The 20,038-nt window shown below is 35.9% G+C and overlaps 1 protein-coding gene across 4 annotated transcripts in view; it reads right to left on the bottom strand.

The window, feature by feature from the left end:
• The window catches only part of LOC125838361 (protein TONNEAU 1a-like), a 1,213,107-nt gene that overhangs the window by 85,210 nt on the left and 1,107,859 nt on the right, over positions 1-20,038 (bottom strand). The window lies entirely within an intron of this gene.

Here is a 20,038-nt window from a genome sequence, read left to right as displayed (position 1 = left end):
GGAGGTGTAATTTGAGCGTATCAAATTTTGGCGTCGCTCCGGGGAAATTTGGCTTTTAGATTAATTTTCACTACATTATTGAACTTTAGTCAAATATTTCCTAATTTTACTTTTTCTTTTTGTTCTTGTCTCTCTCAGGTTCGACTCTAGTGTATGCCAAGGACACGGAGCCAAGGTGAACCACTTACTCCTTACGATCCAGAGTTGAACAGAACTTTGCGAAGAATGAACAATCAAGGAATTCTAGTTAATCCCATCAGAGTAAATCTTGATGATACAGTTGGGTTACAACAACCGAGAGTAGCTGGTGGGGAAAACCGAGGTCTAGCTGAAAATCAATTGGGAAATGCAGTGAGGGTGCACGGTCCACCAGACCCACAACTGCATGCCAGCTATAGGGGTAACACAAATATTGCTGACTCTGATGGACCTTTAGTCTTACCTCCTCTGCCTCTGGGGCATACATTTGTGGTAACTAGTGGCTTGATGCAGATGCTTACAGCGATAGGCTTGTTCTCAGGGTTGCCATCGGAGGACCCACATGCTCACATAGCCAAGATAAGGGTAGTCTGCAAAAGCTGTGTAGGTCGACCAGACTTGGATATGGATGTCATCGGATTGAGAGTGTTCCCTCTATCACTGACAGGCGATGTTGCTATATGGTTCACTGAGCTACCTTATAACTCAATCTATTCATGGAACCAACTGAGGGATGTGTTCTTAGCAAGGTATTACCCAGTGTCCAAGAAGCTAAATCAAAAAGATAGGGTCAATAATTTTGTGGCATTACCTGGAGAGTCTGTAAGTAGCTCATGGGACAGATTCACTTCGTTCATAAGAGGTGTTACGAATCACCGTATTGATGATGTGTCGCTGAAGGAGTATTTCTATCATAGTTAGGATGATAACAATAAAGAAGTGCTGGATAATATTGCTGGAGGTTCATATGGTGAGTGCACATACGCACAGATCACAGAAAAGCTGGAGAGATCTCTTGCAACAATAAAACATGGAGCACTAGGAGGTCGGATACTGGGAGAAACACATTTGCCATTCATGCTACAAACAACCAGTCTGCGAATGAGATTCGTGAAGAGATGGCTCAGATGAGGACTGAGTTGGGTTTGGTATTGAAGCATGTGAGCGGAGGTGCAAAAAAGGTAAATCCTGTGAACTACTTGACTAGAACTCCACCACCAATGGAAGAGTGTTACTATGAAGAGGATGCTTATGCTGTGAATGATCAGACGGGAGGTTTTCAACCAAATGCCCAAGGATCTAACACGAAAAATTGGCGCCAAGGTCAAGGAAACCAAGGTAGGAACTATGGAAATTACAACCGAGAGGGTCAATATGTCCGGGATGGGAACTTCAATCGCGACAACAACTATAACTGAAACAGCTATGGCAACAAAAATGATCGAGTTGGACCTTATGCTCCCCCTCAAAATCGGGAATCTGGTACTAGGGAAGCTGGAGGAAGTATGTCGCATATTGAAGATATGATGCAGAAGATGATGAGAAGGTTTGATGCAACTGATGAGAATGTGAAGGAGATGAGAAACGACTTGTCTGGTATTGGTCAAAAGGTTGATGCCCATGCAGTGTCAATAAAGCATCTAGAGCAGCAGATGACCCAGTTGTCTACTATAGTGAACCCATGTCAACCTGGTACTCTTCCTACCAACACCATCCATAATCCAAAGAATGACGGCCATTGCATGGCAGTTACTACTCGATGGGGTAAGCAAACCATTGATCCACCTATACGGTCTATGGTGGAAGTTGAGATAAGAAAATAAGATGATGTGATAGAGGTTAGAGAAAAGTCTGAGAATGCGACAAAGAAAGAAGCGGAGATATCTCAGAAAGTGGTCCCCAAACCTAGACCTCCACCACCTTTTACACAGAGATTAGTGAAGAAAACCGAAGATGGTAAATATCACAGGTTTATTACTATGTTGAATCAGCTTTCCATCAACGTTCCGTTGATTGAAGCTTTGGAACAAATGTCTGGGTATGCAAAGTTTATGAAAGATATGGTGACAAAAAAGAGGTCTGTGAGTTTTGAAGATGATGATAGATTGCAACATTGTAGCGCTATTGCCACAAGGTATCTTGTGCAAAAGAAGGAGGATCCTGGTGCCTTCACGATTCCATGTACTATCGGACTGTTACACTTTTCTAATGCATTGTGTGATCTTGGTGCTAGCATCAACCTCATGCCATTGTCTATTTACAAGAAGTTGGGTCTAGGGGACCCAAAGCCCACTATAATGCGGTTACTGATGGCCGATCGGACTGTGAAAAGACCCATTGGTGTACTTCATGATGTGCTAGTAAAAGTGGAATCTTTTATTTTTCTGGCAGATTTTGTGATTCTTGACTGTGAGGTTGATTTTGAGGTTCCTATCATCCTTGGGAGACCATTTCTTACCACAGGGCGTGCGTTGGTTGATATGGAAAAGGGACAGATGAAGTTCAGACTAAACAATGAATAATCAACTTTTAATATTTGTAGGTCCATGAAGCAGAGTGGTGAGCGCCAAACAGTATCTGCTATAACTTACAGAGTGGAGAGTGGGACAGAAGTGCAAATTGAAGAGCGACTAGGTGTTGAGGCACTAGCAGCAGTTATGATGAATTTCGATAGTGATGGTATTGAAGAGTATGATGAGTTGGTAGCCGCACTCGATAGGTGTGAATATCGGTCCAAACCAAAGAAGTATGAGTTAGACATGAAGAATCGTGAGTCCCCACCCGGAAGACCATCTATTGTGGAGGCACCGAAAGTGGAGCTTAAGGCTCTACCACCGCATTTGAGGTATGTATACTTGGACAGAGATAATACTTTGCCGGTCATCATTGCGGCAGATTTGAATGTGAGACAAGTAGAGTGCTTGGTGACTGTGTTAAAGAGGTTCAAGCGAGCTATTGGGTGGACTATTGCGGGTATTATTTGGATTCCTCCCGATATTTACTCTCATAAAATCCAACTCATGCCATATCATAAGACCAGTATCGAGCACCAGAGAAGATTAAATCCACCTATGCAAGAGGTAGTTAAAAAAGAAATCATCAAGTGGATGGATGTGGGAGTTATTTATCTCATTGCAGATAGTAGTTGGGTGTGTCCTGTGTAGTGTGTGCCTAAAAAGGGTGGTATTACTGTGGTTCCAAAGGAAAGAAATGAGTTTGTTCCAATGAAGCCTGTGACTGGATGGAGAGTTTGTATGGATTACCGGAAGTTGAATACGTGGATAGAAAATGACCACTTTCCTATGCCATTCATGGACCAGATGTTGGATAGACTTGCAGGAAAGGGTTGGTATTATTTTCTCGATGGGTATTCGGGCTACAATCAAATTTCTATAGCTCCAGAAGACCAGGAGAAGACCACCTTCACTTGCCCTTATGGGACTTTTGCTTTCAAACAGATGCCATTTGGGTTGTGCAATGCTCCAACAACCTTCCAGCGCTGTATGATGTCGATATTTTCTGATATGGTGGAGGACACTATTGAAGTGTTCATGGATGATTTTTCAGTTATAGGTGATTCTTTTGATCGTTGTTTGGATCATTTGGCCGAGGTGCTTAAAAGGTGTGAAGACTGCAACTTGGTGTTGAATTGGGAGAAATGTCATTTCATGGTTAAAGAAGGATAGTGTTGGGTCATCGACTTTTAAAGGTATTGAGATTGATAGATCTGATGTTGAGGTAATAGAAAAGCTTCCGCCACCTATTTCTGTAAAAGGTGTTAGAAGTTTTCTTAGGCATGCTGGTATCTATAGGAGATTCATAAAAGACTTTTCAAAATTTGCACACCCATTGTGCAAACTGCTCAAAAAGGAGTATAAGTTTGATTTTGATGAGGCTTGTCTGAGAGCATTTGGAGAGTTGAAGGAGAAGTTGGTCATTGCACTGATCATTATTTCACCTGATTGGGGACAATCGTTTGAGGTAATGTGTGATGCAAGTGGAGTGGCGCTTGGTGTGGTACTAGGACAGAGGAAAGAGAAAATTCTTCACCCTATTTACTATGCTAGCAAAGCTCTAAATGTGGCCCAGAAGAATTATACTGTGACCGAACAAGAACTTCTTGCGGTGGTTTTTGCATTCGAGAAATTTCAATCCTACTTGCTTGGTACTAAGGTCATAGTGCATACTGACCATTCTGCATTGAGGTATTTGATGGCGAAAAAGGATGCAAAACCAAGATTGATTAGATGGGTATTGTTGCTGCAAGAGTTTGATTTTGTGGTAAAAGATAGAAAGGGGACCAAAAATCAAGTTGCCGATCACTTGTCCAGATTAGAGGAAGAGGCTATGCTAAAGCTTGGAGATAGGGCTACAATTAATGATGTTTTTCCAGATGAACAGGTATTGGCTGCTTCTCATGATTTGATGCCATAGTTCGCAGACTTTGCTAATTATTTGGCAAGCAATTTGGTGCCCCCGGACTTGTCTGTTCACCAGAGTAGAAAGTTTATGCATGATGTGAAGAAATTTTTTCGGGATGAACCTTACTTGTATCGTAGTTCAGCTGATGGGATTATTCGTCGCTATGTGTCCTAGGTTGAAATGTTGAGTGTACTTGAAGCATGTCATTCATTGCCTATTGGTGGGCGTCATAGTGGTATTCGGACTGCGCATTAGATTTTGCAGTGTGGGTACTACTGGCCTACCATCCACCAAGATGCTCATGATTTTGCCAAGTCTTGTGATCGTTGCCAAAGAGAAAGAGGGATTTCAAAGAGGCAAGAGCTCCCTATGAATCCGGTATTGGTGATAGAGTTGTTTGATGTATGGGGCATTGATTTTATGGGCCCATTTGTGAGTTCATATGGGATGAAGTATATTCTTATTGCGTTTGATTATGTATCGAAGTGGGTGGAAGCAGTTGCGCTCCCCAACAATGAAGGTAAAAGTGTCACTGCATTCTTGAAAAGAATATCTTCTCCAGATTCGGTACACCGAGGGCGATTATCAGCGACAGAGGTTCTCACTTTTGTAATAAGTTGTTCAAGGCACTACTTGAGAAATATGGTGTCCGCCACAATGTAGCCACTCCTTACCATCCGCAGCTAGTGGTCAAGTTGAAGTGTCCAACAGAGAAATCAAACAGATTTTGGCGAAGACTGTGAATGCTAATAGAACGGATTGGTCAAGGAAGCTTGATGATGCTCTATGCGCCTATCGCACTGCATACAAGACCCCCATAGGTATGTCTCTTTACCAACTTGTATATGGGAAGTCTTGTCATTTACCGGTAGAGATAGAGCATTCATGGATTTCGTGAAGGGGTGATCCCTACAAGGTATGTGAGTTTACATAGTATTGGGTTCGTTCATCCACACGCCAAACATGTTTATTTTAGTCTGATTTTCTTTCTAGAAGATTGAGACTTTGATGTTCTTGAGTTGTATTCTTGAATTGCTTTCGTTCTTGAATTTGGGATGAGATTAAGGAGTTCTTGAGAGTTTAAGGTCAATTTTTAGAGTTGTTTTGAGTTAGATTCTTGTGTACATGTGTTGGGTATCTGAATATAAAGAGAAATTTGAGAAAAAGAATCGAATTTAGGCGAATTGAGGTTCGAAAACGAAGAAGGAACAAGTCGGGCAAATCTGGGTACCAGGTCTGCGTCACAGACCTGTTCCTCATGATTGACAATTTTTTCTTTGCGTCGTGGAGTGGTCACAGACCGTTCTGCCTCAAAATTTATGTTGTGAACAAATAATTATATGCATCTCCGCATCGCGAATTTGCTTCCATGCAGTGATTTCTTGATCGTTTATCATGTTTAATTATCTAAAAACACTCCTAAACATCATGAGATCTTTCCTATCACAAATACCAATCCTTGAATCCATAGATTCAAATTCAAGGAAAGTTAAGAGCCAAATCAAGAAAAGTTCATAGTGTCGTCCACAAGTCTTTTATAAATGTCTTGCATTTGTTTTAAGACTTAAGTTTTGAGTTGAGTAAAGAGTAAGAGTTGAAGTTCATTTCTTCAAAAGAGTAAATGGGGACTATGTATTCCCAAAGGAATAAAATATTTTCACATTCAAACAAGAGAGAAAACTTTGATTTCCAAAAGAGCTTTTGAGCTAATTTTTCAGTAAAGAGTAAATACTTTCACAATTAAGTAAAAGAGGAAACTTTAATTTCCAAGAGAGCCTTTGAGCTAAGTTTTGAGCAATTATCTCAAACCACAGAGTTATGTTTATAAACATATTGAGCTAGTATATTTTGGGAGTAGTATTTAGCACCGGTATGGGGGAGAGTTCAGATAACTCCTAGCCCCCATAAACCATGTAGCCACCATAGGTAAAAAAGGGTCATAATTTTTAGATGATTCCTTAGTGCTTTTTATCATAGACTAGTGGATCCACTTAGTAGTCAAGTTCTATACCTTCGGCAAGGTATAGGATGGCCTTGGCAGCGTGAGGCAAAATGATGTATCATCACAATAGCTCTAAGTGATGGTTGTCGGTTAGAGAAGCTCCCACAGCAATATTTTGTATTTTTATATACATTTTAGAGTTTATATTATATCTTTGCATACACACAGAGTCACTATTGTATTTCTAAATACACAGAATGTTATCCATATTTTAAAAAGATTTTCTTTGTATTGCACTTGTTTATTATTGCTTTATATTTAAATGAGTTCAGTTCAGTTGTGTTGAGACCAGGTTTGTTCTTTTAGTTCCTTTCAAACTTATGTCTTGTTTAGATTTCCCCTCGCATGCTCGTACATTCAATGTACGGATGTCATTTGGCTTGCATCTCTTATGATGCAGATACAGCTAACTAGGATGAGCATCCAGCGCTTCGTTGATCCAGTTGAGCCTTCAGAGTCTTGTGGTGAGCCTCCTTGCTTTCCGGAGGACCCCCCTTTTATCGATTTTCAGTATTTAGTTCATTAGGATGTCGTGGGTCTTGTCCTGATGTCCATATCAGTTATTAGAGGCTTCATAAACAGTCAGTTAGTTCATTTGTCACTATTTTGTTATTGGCTAATGTTTTGAAATTTGAGTTGTCATCTTGGCTGTTGAATGTTTCTTTTAAAAACATTCTAAGTTTATTTCATGAGTTCATTATTTGAGACTATTTTCTTGTGTTTAAGTCTTCCGCTGAGTAGTAAGTCAGGCCAAGGTTTTGCTTAGGGCCAGCAATGGTTCTCGAGTGCCAGTCCTACCCAGGGTGTAGGCTCGGGGCGTGACAAACTTGGTATCAAAGCGCAGAGTGCAAAAGTCCTAGGGAATCTATGAAGTCATGTCCGTAGATTCCTAGTTATCAGTGTGAAGTGCGCCACATCAATATTTAGCAGGCTGCGACACTTAGGAATGTTCTCACTTCTTTCATGCTCATTCATGCGATAGAGTTTATCTCAATAAAAGTTTCTTTCTATCTTGTACTTGCGCGTGTCTTCCAAATTATGCCTCCACGAAGAGCTGGCATAGGTCGTCCGGGTAGAAGAAATGTTGAACCATAGGAACAAAAGGTACCTAATGCACCTGAAGTACAACCCCAAGGAGAGGTCACCAATGCTTAGTTCTATGAGGCCATCCGGATACTGAGCCAAGTTGTGACCAACCAAGCTGGGCAACAAAGAGAGAATCGTCACGAAGTGTCTGATACTTCAAGGATCCATGAGTTCTTAAGGATGAATCCTCCAAGATTCACTCGTTCAAGTGTTACTGAGGATCTAGAAAATTTTAGAAGGTTTTTAGATCATGCATGTTGTTGATGCTGAGAGGGTGGAACTAGCTGCATACCAAATGAACGGTGTCGCTAGGATCTGGTTTGATCAATGGAAGAAGAATCGAGGTGAGGGTGCACCACTTGTGAGTTGGGCTTGTTTTGAGGAGGCCTTCTAAGGGCGTTTCTTCCCCCGAGAACTGAGAGAAGCAAAGGTACGAGAGTTTATCACTCTTAAGCAGGATTCTTTGAGCGTTCATGAATACAGTCTGAAGTTCACACAACTTTACCGCTATGCTCCGGAGATGGTTGCTGACATGAGGAGCAATATGAGTTTATTCGTTATTGGGTTGCCTCGCCTGTCAAGTAAAGAAGGCAAGGCAGTTATGCTTATAGGGGATATGGACATCTAGAGGAGCTACTTCATGGGTAGGTAGAGGAGGAAATCGTTTGTATACTATCACTAGTCGGCAAGAGCAAGAGGATTTGCTAAATGTTGTCACTGGTATGTGATGCTTATCGTGACTAACGACACTAACCTACGGTATGAGTGTCTATGATCGTCGATAGTATAGTAACCCAACTAAGGTTGGGGTCGTGTCCCAAGGGAGTGGTTTTGAGAAGTGATAGAAAAATAAAATTAAGCTCTAACTAGTCGTAGCTAAAGACATTAACGAACAAAAACATGGTAAATTAAAGGGGGTGACACGAAAGTGTCAAATATCAATTTTGGGGTTTTGTCACAAACAGTAAAAATAGCAAAAAATTAACAAGAAAATCAAATATGGGGAAATGTTCATGGGGTATGACCGCAACACAAGTTGAGATAAGTAGTTGGGTCCATGATTTTGAAAGGAAATTTGTAAGATAATAGTGACTAGGCTAAGCTTTAAATGGAAATAAGTTCCCTCTCGGGAAACTTACCCCATTTCAAATGTGTTCCTCTCGGATACCCATTTGTCGATTGAAGACCAGCCTACGCCTTACCCCACTCACTCTCTCGAGCAGAGTGTTAGGATATGGGACTAGGGCTCACCCTCTCAGGCTGAACCTCATGTCGACCCACTCCTTAGGCCATCAATCTAGTGGTCTTGGTTTCGCGACCTCCCTCTTGAGCAAGCCGAAAACACATGGGTGGCTTTGTATTTGCAACTACAACCCCTTTAGGTTAAACCACAACCACTATGTGAAATCACCATTAAACTACAACTAACCTATCAGCAAGCAAGACCCAATAATAATATCAACACATATTTGCTAAATCACACCCCAAGAATGGGGTTTTTAGCCACACATCAAGAAATAACAAAATACACCTAAAATGATAGTAAAATCAAATGGGTATAAGAAATTAAACCTTGATTTAAGCAAAGGAAGAAGAATGGAGAAGACTCACTTCCAACTTGGGGAAGATGAAATCATTCTCTCTTCAAGTCTCCTATAAAACCCTCTCCAACCTTGAGAGAAAAATATCCAAAAAGTACTATTCTATTCTGGAAATTAAAATAAAAGTTTGACTCTCTAAAATTAATAACAAGTTCAGTATTTATAGACTTCAGAAAATAGCGTTGGCGGATCTTTCGGCGAAGTTAATCGATATCACCGAATGACTTAGGCGACTTCGCCCTTCGTCTGTCTCATCGCCGTTTCGTGCTTGCCTTCAGCATCTTCACGTTCTGAACCATTGGGCAGCATAGTACTGCTTCGCTAAACTATTCGGTGAAGCACCGACTGCTCCTTTCATCACCTTTTTTATCCTTCTCCTTTAGGGCTTCGCGTGCTGGAACAAAGGGTGAAGTAAATCCCTTCGGCGAATCGTCAAGTGTGCTTGGCGATGCTCGGGCTTCAACTTTTTCGTTCTTTTCAGCCTTTTTGTTCCTGTTTGCGCCTAAGCGTCCATGCTTTCACTAAAACTTCAAATACCTGAAACTTAAGAGTTTTCATCAAATATTTAGAAAAAATAAGCATTCGAGGACATTATTTCTATCAAAATACAGCCCTAAATAAGTCCAATTTGTGGACTCATTAGTATGATCCAAGTCTTTAACTTTAATGTTTATGCTTTGCTAGATCCATGAGCGAGTTTATCCTTTGTAACTCCTGATGTTGCGATGAATTTTGATGTTATTCTTGAGCAACTTAGTGAGCCCTTCAGTGTTTCTACACCTGTTGGTGAGTCTATTCTAGCAGAGAGAGTCTATCGTGATTGTACCATTTTCATCAATCACAAGAGCACCATGGCTGATTTAGTTGAGTTAGACATGGTAGATTTTGATGTCATTCTTCGTATGGACTGGCTTCATGCCTGTTATGCCTCAGTTGATTATAGAACTCGAGTTGTCAAGTTTCAGTTTCCTAATGAGCTTGTTATAGAGTGGAAGAGTAGTTTAACAGTGCCTAAGGGTCATTTTATTTCATACCTTAAGGCAAGAAAGTTAGTTTCCAATGGGTGTGTCTATCATTTAGTCTGAGTTAATGACTCTAGTATTGAGATACCTCATATCCAGTCAGTTCTAGTAGTAAAAGAGTTCCCAGAAGTTTTTCCAGATGATGTTCTCGGAGTCCCTCCTAAGAGAGAAATACATTTCGGTATAGATATTCTTCCTGATACTTGTCTTATATCTATTCCGCCATATAGGATGGCACCAACAGAGTTGAAAGAGCAGTTGAAATATCTCCTACATAAGGGTTTTATTCGACCAAGTGTCTCACTTGGGGTGCTTTGATCTTGTTTGTGAGGAAGAAATATGGTTCTCTTAGAATGTGTATAGATTACCGTCAGTTGAATAAGGTTACTATCAAGAATAAGTATCATCTTCCGAGAATTGATGATCTCTTCGATCAACTTCAGGGTGCCACTTGTTTCTCTAAGATAGACCTCAGATCAGGCTACCATCAGTTAAAAGTAAGGGAATGTGATATTCCAAAGACAGCTTTCAGGACCCGTTATGGTCATTATGAGTTTCTTGTCATATCATTCGGTTTAACTAATGCACATGCAGCGTTCATAGACCTTATGAATAGAGTATTCAAGCCTTATTTATATATGTTTGTTATCGTGTTTATTGATGAGATATTAATCTATTCGAGGAATGAGGAAGATCATTCTAGCCATCTCAGAATAGTTCTCCAAACTCTAAAGGATAGAGAGTTGTATGCCAAGTTCTCTAAGTGTGAATTTTGTCTTGAGTTTGTGGTATTCTTAGGCCACATCGTTTCTGGTGATGGAATTAGAGTTGATACTAAGAAAATTGAGGCAGTGCAGAATTGGCCTAGACCCACATCTCCAACTGATATTAGGAGTTTCTTGGGGTTGGTTGGATATTATAGAAGGTTCGTATAGGGGTTCTCATCTATTTCATCCCCTTTGACCAAGTTGACTCAGAAGACAGTTAAGTTTCAATGGTTTGAAGCTTGTGAGAAAAACTTTCAGGAATTAAAAAAAGGTTGACTACTGCCCCAGTATTGACCTTACCAGAAGGTACGCAAGGCTTTGTTGTATATTGTGATGCATCTATAGTTGGTTTAGATTGTGTGTTAATGCAGAATGGCAAAGTTATAGCTTATGCCTCCAGACAGTTGAAAGTTCACGAGAAGAATTATCCAACCCATGACTTAGAGGGTGCTATCGTAGTATTTGCTTTGAAAATATGGCGTCATTATTTGTATGGTGTTCACGTGGATGTGTTCAGCGAACAAAAGAGTCTTCAGGGGGAGATATTGTAACACCCTGCAACTATGAAGATCTAGAATTAGAAAGAGTCATTTTTGGAAAGAATGAAAAATATAGAAAATTAGTTAAGTTATGTTAAGTTTGAGTTTTGGGTCAACTTCAAACGACCATAACTCCTAGATCAGGATGATTTAGGTGTGCTACCAAATACCGTAGGAAAGATCTTTGATTTATCTTTCCAACGCCGTTGAGTTTGATCTATTCTGAGTTCGTATGAGGGAGATATGTCCATTTTAAGTTGGGTTGTCTAGATAAGGAAAGTCAAAATAGGATTTTAGAAGGGTATTATGGTCTTTTCACTACCCAATTATTTAATTTCGTTTTTGGTAATTAAGATGGGGTCTAAACTGATTTGGTTCAGTTTACGTTTCATTAAAAAGAGTTAGGGTTTTGAGAGAAGAGAAAAGAGGAGAAGAGACAAGGAATCGTCAAGTTCTTGAAGCTAAGATCGTGGTTTTCGTCAAGGGGTGATCTCTACAAGGTATGTGAGCTCACATAGCGTTGGGTTCGTTCACCCACACGCCAAACATGTTTATTTCAGTATGATTTTCGTCCTAGAGGATTGAGACTTTGATGTTCTTGAGTTGTATTCTTGAATTGCTTTCGTTCTTGAATTTAGGATGAGATTGAAGAGCTCTTGAGAGTTTAAGGTTTATTGTTAGAGTTGTTTTGAGTTAGATTCTTGTGTGCATGTGTTGGGTATCTAAATCTAAAGAGGAATTGAGAAAAAGAATCGAATTTAGGCGAATTGGGGTTAGAAAATGAAGAAGGAACAAGTTGGGCAAATCTGGGTATTAGGTCCGCGAACTGTTCCTCAGGATTGACAAATTTTTCTCTGCGTCGCGGAGTGGTACGGTCCATTCTGCCTCAAAATTTATTTCGCGACCAAATAATTAAATGCATTTCCGCATCGCGGACTTGCTTCTTACCTATCTAAAAACACTCCTAAACATCATGAGATTTTTCCTATCACAAATCCCAATCCTTGAATCCATAAATTCAAATTCAAGAAAAGTTAAGAGTCAAGTCAAGAGAAGTTCATAGAGTCGTCCACAAGTCTTTTACAAATGTTTTACCTTTGTTTTAAGACTTGAGTTTTGAGTTGAGTAAAGAGTAAGAGTTGAAGTTCATTTCTTCAAAAGAGTAAATGGGGACTATGTACTCCCCAAGGGTTAAAAAAATTCACATTTAAACAGGAGAGGAAACTTTGATTTCCAAAAGAGTCTTTGAGCTAGTTTTTCAGTAAAGAGTAAATGCTTTCACAATTGAGCAAGAGAGGAAATTTTGATTTCCAAAAGAGCCTTTGAGCTAAATTTTGAACAATTATCTCAAACCACAGAGTTATGTTTTTAAACATATTGAACTAGTATATTTTGGGAGTAGTATTGAACACTGATATGGGGGAGAGTTCATACAACTCCTAGCCCCCATAAACCATGTAGCCACCATGGGTAAAAAAGGGTCATACTTTTTAGATGATTTCTTAGTGCTTTTTATCATAGACTAGTGAATCCACTTAGTAGTCAGGTTCTATACCCTCGGCAAGGTATAGGACGGCCCTGGCAGCGTAACGCAAAACGTTGTATCATCACAATAGCTCTTAAGTGATGGTTGTCAGGTAGAGAAACTACCACAACAATATTTTGTATTTTTATATACATTCCAGAGTTTATATTGTATCTTTGCATACACACAGAGTCACTATTGTATTTCTAAATACACAGAATGTTATCCATGTTTTAAAAAGCTTTTCTTTGTATTGCGCTTGTTTATTATTGCTTTATATTGAAATGAGTTCAGTTCAATTGAGTTGAGTTGAGACCAGGTTTGTTCTATCAGTTCCTTTCAAGTTTATGTCTTGTTTAGATTTCCCCTCGCATGCTCGTATATTTAATGTACTGATACAATTTGGCATGCATCTTTTTATAATGCAAATACAGATAACCAGAATCAGCATCCAGTGCTTCGTTGATCCATTTGAGCATTCAGAGTCTTTTAGTGAGCTTCCTTGCTTTTCGGATGACCCTTTTTTATCGCTTTTTAGTATTTAGTTCATTAGGATGTCGTGGATTTTGTCCCGACGTCCATCTCAGTTATTAGAGGCTTCATAGACAGTTAGTTAGTTCATTGTCACTATTTTGTTATTGGCTTATGTTATGAGATTTGAGTTGTCATCTTGGCTAGTTGAATGTTTCTTTTAAGACATTCTAAGTTTATTTCATGAGTTCATTATTTGAGACTATTTTCTTGTGTTTAAGTCTTCCACTGAGTAGTAAGTCAGGCCAAGGGTTTGCTTGGGGCCAGCAATGGTTCTCGAGTGCCAGTCCCGCCCAGGGTGTAGGCTCGGGGTGTGACACCTTTCTTATGATACTGATCTCACTTTTTTCCTTTATTAAAATGAGAATTTAATTTATTGAATCCAATTAGTAAGCTGTGAATATTTGTTTTCTCCTTAATTACCTCTAAATTGATTGTTTGCCTTTTCTTGTGGTAATTATTATCTGGTATAGCCTTCTTTAAATAATTCGAATTATTAATTTTGACCAGGCATAGGTAATAATTTAATGCAGGTCTTTACTTACTTTATTGTGGTAAATTTTCATTGTGATTACATATATTAAATATTGATTCACCGTGTTTCTACTGAATTGTAGGGGCTACTATTATCATTGATTCACTATTTAATTGATTTGTTACCTTATTTAAGTTGTACAACTCCTTCCAGGTTCTAATTTTGGCAAAAGCCTTAATAGGTTTTGGTAAGAAATTGTCACTGATTTTGTGCCCTCATCATTTAAGGAAAATAATATTCCTTGATTGTTGTTAATTATTTCTATTCTCTTTCCAGTTGTGCTCTCCCATTTTCCTATTTTTCTACACTCTTAACAATCAGAAATACACTCACGCTTAAAAACTAAAAATATTCTCCACTTAAAAGAAAATAATTTCCGGTGAATTCGAAGGAGTACTTATCCATTTTGTTTTGTTGTGTACAGGTCGATTTAAATTAAGTTCGTCTGCATTGCTGATAACTATATTTTGCATAATCGGTTAGTTCTACTTCATTAGTTTATTTTCATCTTGCATATGTTATTTTGAATACTGTATATGCATAAATAAAAATGAGGCATCCGGGTTAGGTCTTTTCACCTCTCTCTTCTATGTGATATATTTTGTGTGGTTTTGTTTAAATGATTGTGGGTCTACATGTATGTGAATATTATTTTATTATGCATATTTTCTTTTATATGTACATGGTTGTATTTTTCTTGGGCCTTAGTAGAATATTGATTTTAAATTTCTAGATATTGAAGAGTTGCCTAGGAGGGGAATCCGGACGGGACTAGTTGTTTAAGTTTTTATTTCAATTATATTCATTGATCCTTTTATTTGGTTTTGTAATATTTTGTGTAACTCTAACTATCTATATATAAAATATACTTGGGGACCATCTAAAGGGGGAGGGGTTTACGTGCTACTTGTTTATTTTTATCGTAACTTATTTGTGTTAAAAAGCATGCCTTTAGGATTATGGTTGTTTGATAGTCCGTTTTTTAACTTCACTTTAGATCTAACTAAAATAAAGTAAAGTTATCATTGTTTGATCACTTGTTTAATCTTATCTAATTAATGTTCAAAACTGATCTTGTTTAAATGCTAATTAATCGTATGTTGCATGTCACCTTCTAGTATACAACACTAATAAATAAAATCAACCTCTAATCATTAATTAATATTGAATGTTTGTTTCTGCAAATCTGAGATTCATGCCTAAGGTTAACAATTTGGTAGAAATCATGTTTATAGTTTTGTCGATAGTGATGTTGGGTTAGTCATTTTGAAATCATGCTCATAAGGATTAGGTTTATTTTATATGTTTGGGGTCATGCCTATAACTGCTATCCAATATTTTTGACCTTTCAATCACCTATAAATCATGTTTATAGGTATTATTAATTCATTTTCAGCATGCTAAGGACTGAAATATATAACTTGATTTTGCCACTGTCTTCCAACATGTTTTTAAAGAAATAAATAGCATTATGTTATGAATTTTCTACCACTGTTCTGTGACATAATTATTTTTCTGGTTACTTAAAATAAATCAATTTATTTTCAGTATATTAAATAACTGAACTATATTTTATTATGCATTATTCCACTGTTTTTGTGATATATTAATTACTGCCACTTAAAAAGATAAAATTAACAATGCTTTGTCTGCATAGCAATCTGCTCAACATAATCAATTCTGCATCATAAATACCTGTTCTGCCATTTAAAATCAACTGATTAATTTCTGCATCGGTTACCTTAAACACTTGCTTGCTCAGATTAAATCCTGCTAATAAACAAATTTTGCATTTAATAAACTGTCTGGCCGCATAAAATCAATTTAAAAAATTATTTCTTTGTTGCGTAATTAATTTTCTGTCTGTCTTTTAATAAATCCTGACACAATTGTTTTATCCATATTTTGTTTGTCAAAATCATTGTTCAACCCACTTTTCAAACTTTGGGTTGGACATGACATGTTTTAAGAATTATAAAAATACTATATCCTAACTTATAGTTAGTGGGAAAGTAAAATGAATTATGAGGTCTAATTATATTTTTAATCAAGCTGACGCATCCCCGGGAGTACCACCTACCCAAGATTTTTTCAAAAAGGGATTATGTGTATTCATATGTAAATATTTATGTGCTTATGTGTAAATCAAACTTTTTCAATTGTCTTTAAAAATAAACTATTATTAATTTTTAAGACCAACCTCAAATCAAAATTATTTCTATGGTGGAGGAGCGCGATTAATAATATCGTGGTATCATCCCTATAAAGAAACAAACATTTTTTAAAATAAAAACCCCGCATAACTCCCTCAATTTTTAAAACTTTATTTCTTGCATTTTAATTTTTTCTTGTTTGGGGTAGTCTAATAAATAAAATTAGATTCTTTTCTATCTATTTGTGTATAATTCTGTCTTCTCGCTTATCTTCTTTAATTTTTCATGCTTAATATTTGTTTACTGTTTCATTTATTATATCACCTAGTAAGCATGCTTAATTAAATAAATGAAGTGACCCTAATTGCTACTTGTAATCTCCACATAAATTGCATGAGATACGGTCGAGACCCACCTTTGTGGACTTCAAGGGATGCTTAACACCTTCCTCTCGAGGTAATTTGAACTCTTACCCAATCTATGGTTATAAGTTGACATTTTAGTTAGATTAGTTAGGTTAGATAGGTGTTCTAACGCGCCTTAATTTGTTAGGTGACAACTTTTCACTTCAACCAAAACCCAAAAGAGTTGTTAGGTCGTGCACCAAAACTCGTTTTGCGTAAAACGAGGCACGACAGTAGCAGATGAAAACCATTTAGCACATTTACATTAATATCTAAGTTCTCAATTGGTTAGAATTTCATGTTACCGTGTTATTAAACTATAAAATAAGAAGAAATAAAATAATAATGAGAAGAAAGAATTATTCTTATTTCTCTAGAAGGATTCTTATCATTAAGAGAATTTCCTTATTTATAGGGGGGATAGACTTGATCCTAACTAGGTTCCTAATATTTTTTTTCAAAGAAACAGAATAGACATTCACTATAACTCAATAATATATTTATAGCAATAATAAATAAAAAAATCAATTGGCAGTATACCTTTTTTTATAATATTTTGTAACACACAAATATGCATATATAAATTTTTGTACGTTATATAACACTACAAATATTTAAATCTTAGATAAATTCTTATTGATTATAATTTTAAAATATTTTCAAATTGAGTAAATCATTACTTAAATTATCAAAATTATTTTAGAAGTGTTAAAAATGAAATTATGACTTCACTTGATTAAATATGTCAATTAGAGTATCACTTTTTATTGTTATACATTTCATATCACTTTTAATTACAAAAAAATAGGTCTATATCATCAATATTATAGTGATTGTTATCTTTAGAAGACATTCAAAGTTAAGATAATATTTCTTAAATTTAATTATTTGATAATTTAATTAGTTTGGATTTGAAATATCTAAGAAAACATTTAAAAGAATTGAAGACAATTTTGTAAAATCAATATCAAAACGTGATTGATTCAAATTAAAATAAATTAGACAAATTTAGGAGTAGAAGGTGATTGCTAATTTAATTGCCTATAACTTTTAATTATAATTATGTCATTCATATATTTTAAAAATTAAAAAAAAACTTTAAAAATATGTACATAATATAATTAATAATAAAAACCAACAAACTATTAAAAATATTTCAATTATTACCAACAAATATACATAATTATTTATGCTCTAATTAGTATAAAAATAAGCATATTTTGGACAATATGTTTGCTTCAATCCGACTATTTTGATCCTTTCAAGCACAATTATATGTGAGTTATTAATATTCTCAGGATTAATACCATTTCTTTTTTGAATCAACAAATAAATTAATTTTCAATTTAAAATAAATTACGAAAATAATAACAATAATAAAAAAAATGAAAAAGAGTCAAAATTGCTCCTGAACTATGGGAAATAGGTCACTTATATCCTCTATTATATTTTGGGATAAAAATACCTTATTGTTATCTCAAGAGACCACAAATACCCTCAAACGTTAACAACTTAAGTTTTTAGTGATGTAACACGCAACATGAGACTGATCTCCACCTAAGTGTTGCCAACTATGATTCACTATCAGAAACTGAACCTTTAGCAACGATAAAAGTCACCACAAATTTTTTGAATATCACCATTGGAGATTTTCACTGAGTTTTAGCCTCGACTAAAGGTTGAAATAGCCATTGATTTTTAGTGACAACTAAAACCTATTTTTCCAACACAAAAAAATAATTTATTTTTTATTACAATCTACTTTTCTAAAATTAATACTAAAAACATCACATATTATTAAGAAAAACATCAAAATTACTTCTCAGCCTACTACATAATACATTATTGCATATTTTATGCATTTACATATGCCATAGAAATAAAACATATAGTGTTTTTCAAACTCCTCCTTGATCGGCGTCATTTGTGATTTTTAAAAAAAATAACAATGTCCCTGCTATGAAGAAAAAAAAGACAAAATCATTTTTATAATCTAATACTAAAAATTAGTGAAAACCTTTAGTGACGATATTCTGAAATTTTGTGGCGACTCTTATCACGCTGCTAAAGTAGTGAATCCTAGTTGGTCATGCTTAGGTGGAGGAATAAGTCTCACATTCTTTGCCACATCACTAAAAATTTAAATTGTTAACTTTTAAGGATATTTGGAGTCTCTTAAATTAATAGCAATGACATTTTTAATCCCAAAATATAATAAATAGTATAAGTGATCTCTTTGATACTAATTTAAGAGCAACTTTACCCTTTTCCCTAAAAATAATAATTCACTTTTATCTTTATTTCAACTCTGAAAAGGCCCCAAACATCTTGCTTGGATGGTTGTTACCCGTTGCTTTATATATTGTATTGTATTGTTAGTTTAGATATAATGTCTATTTTGATTGTTATTTAAATTTTACTGTATCATATCATTTAAATCAATTGTTAGGTACGATGAAAAGACCCATTTTATGTAACGATTGATTTGATGTGATCGCATCATTACCTTAATATTTTTTTCACATTCTGTCTATTTATTATTTAATAATTATATTTCATCGTTTACCCTATATTTTCATAGTAGCTCTACTACATCCCCTACTTTTCTTGTATGTTTATCATTCAAATTATCGACGTGTGACATTATATAATGATGGATAACAATACAATCTATCAAAATATTATATTTATTAAAATAATACAGTATGATACAATACAATACAGTACGATACATTATGAAACAATATAGTACGATAATATTATGTTACTAATTTAAGAGAATTTTTATGAGAGAAGTCCCAAAATAGTCCATCATCTTTGGATTAAGACTCAAAGTCATCCTTGAGCACGGAGCACTAATAGTCCCTCATGTTTCAATTTGGTGCACTTTTGGTCCTCCTCTAAACTTTTGCCTATTTTTTAACATTAATTTTGTTCATAGTTTTATGTAAGGAATGCCCCATCGTCTTTTTATATATTTAGTAGAAATAATAATTTTATGTGAGAGAAGATGAAAAAAAGAACACCTTGTTCTGTTCAGTATAAATATTACTGCAGCTAAACTAAGAACATTTTAACATATGACATTGCAAGAAAAGAAAAATTTGTACTATTGCACGTGAAATTATCGTGATGAACCTCTTGACTTTACCTGCAATATGATTTCTACTAAACAAAATAAGGTGTATTTCTTCTCATTACTCACATGGAGTTATTATTTCTACTAAATATATAAAATGACGATTAAACATTTCATACATAAATTATGAATAAAATCAATGTTAAAAAATAAGCAAAATTTTGAAGGAGGACCAAAAGTGCACCAATATTGCAAACATAAGGGACTATTAATGCTCCATGTGAAAACTCAAGAATGACTTTGAGTCTTAGCTCAAAAATGAGGGACTATTTTGGGCCTTTTCTCGAATTTTTACCCCTTTACCAAAAAAATAAATAAAAATATTCACTTTAT

This window comes from Solanum verrucosum, unplaced genomic scaffold (assembly GCF_900185275.1).
Source record: "Solanum verrucosum unplaced genomic scaffold, falcon-dt-bn FXZP01000150.1, whole genome shotgun sequence".
In the NCBI taxonomy this organism is placed as follows: domain Eukaryota; kingdom Viridiplantae; phylum Streptophyta; class Magnoliopsida; order Solanales; family Solanaceae; genus Solanum; species Solanum verrucosum.
The sequence above is the reverse complement of the archived record's forward strand: the minus strand, read 5'-3'. Positions and strand labels throughout refer to the sequence as shown.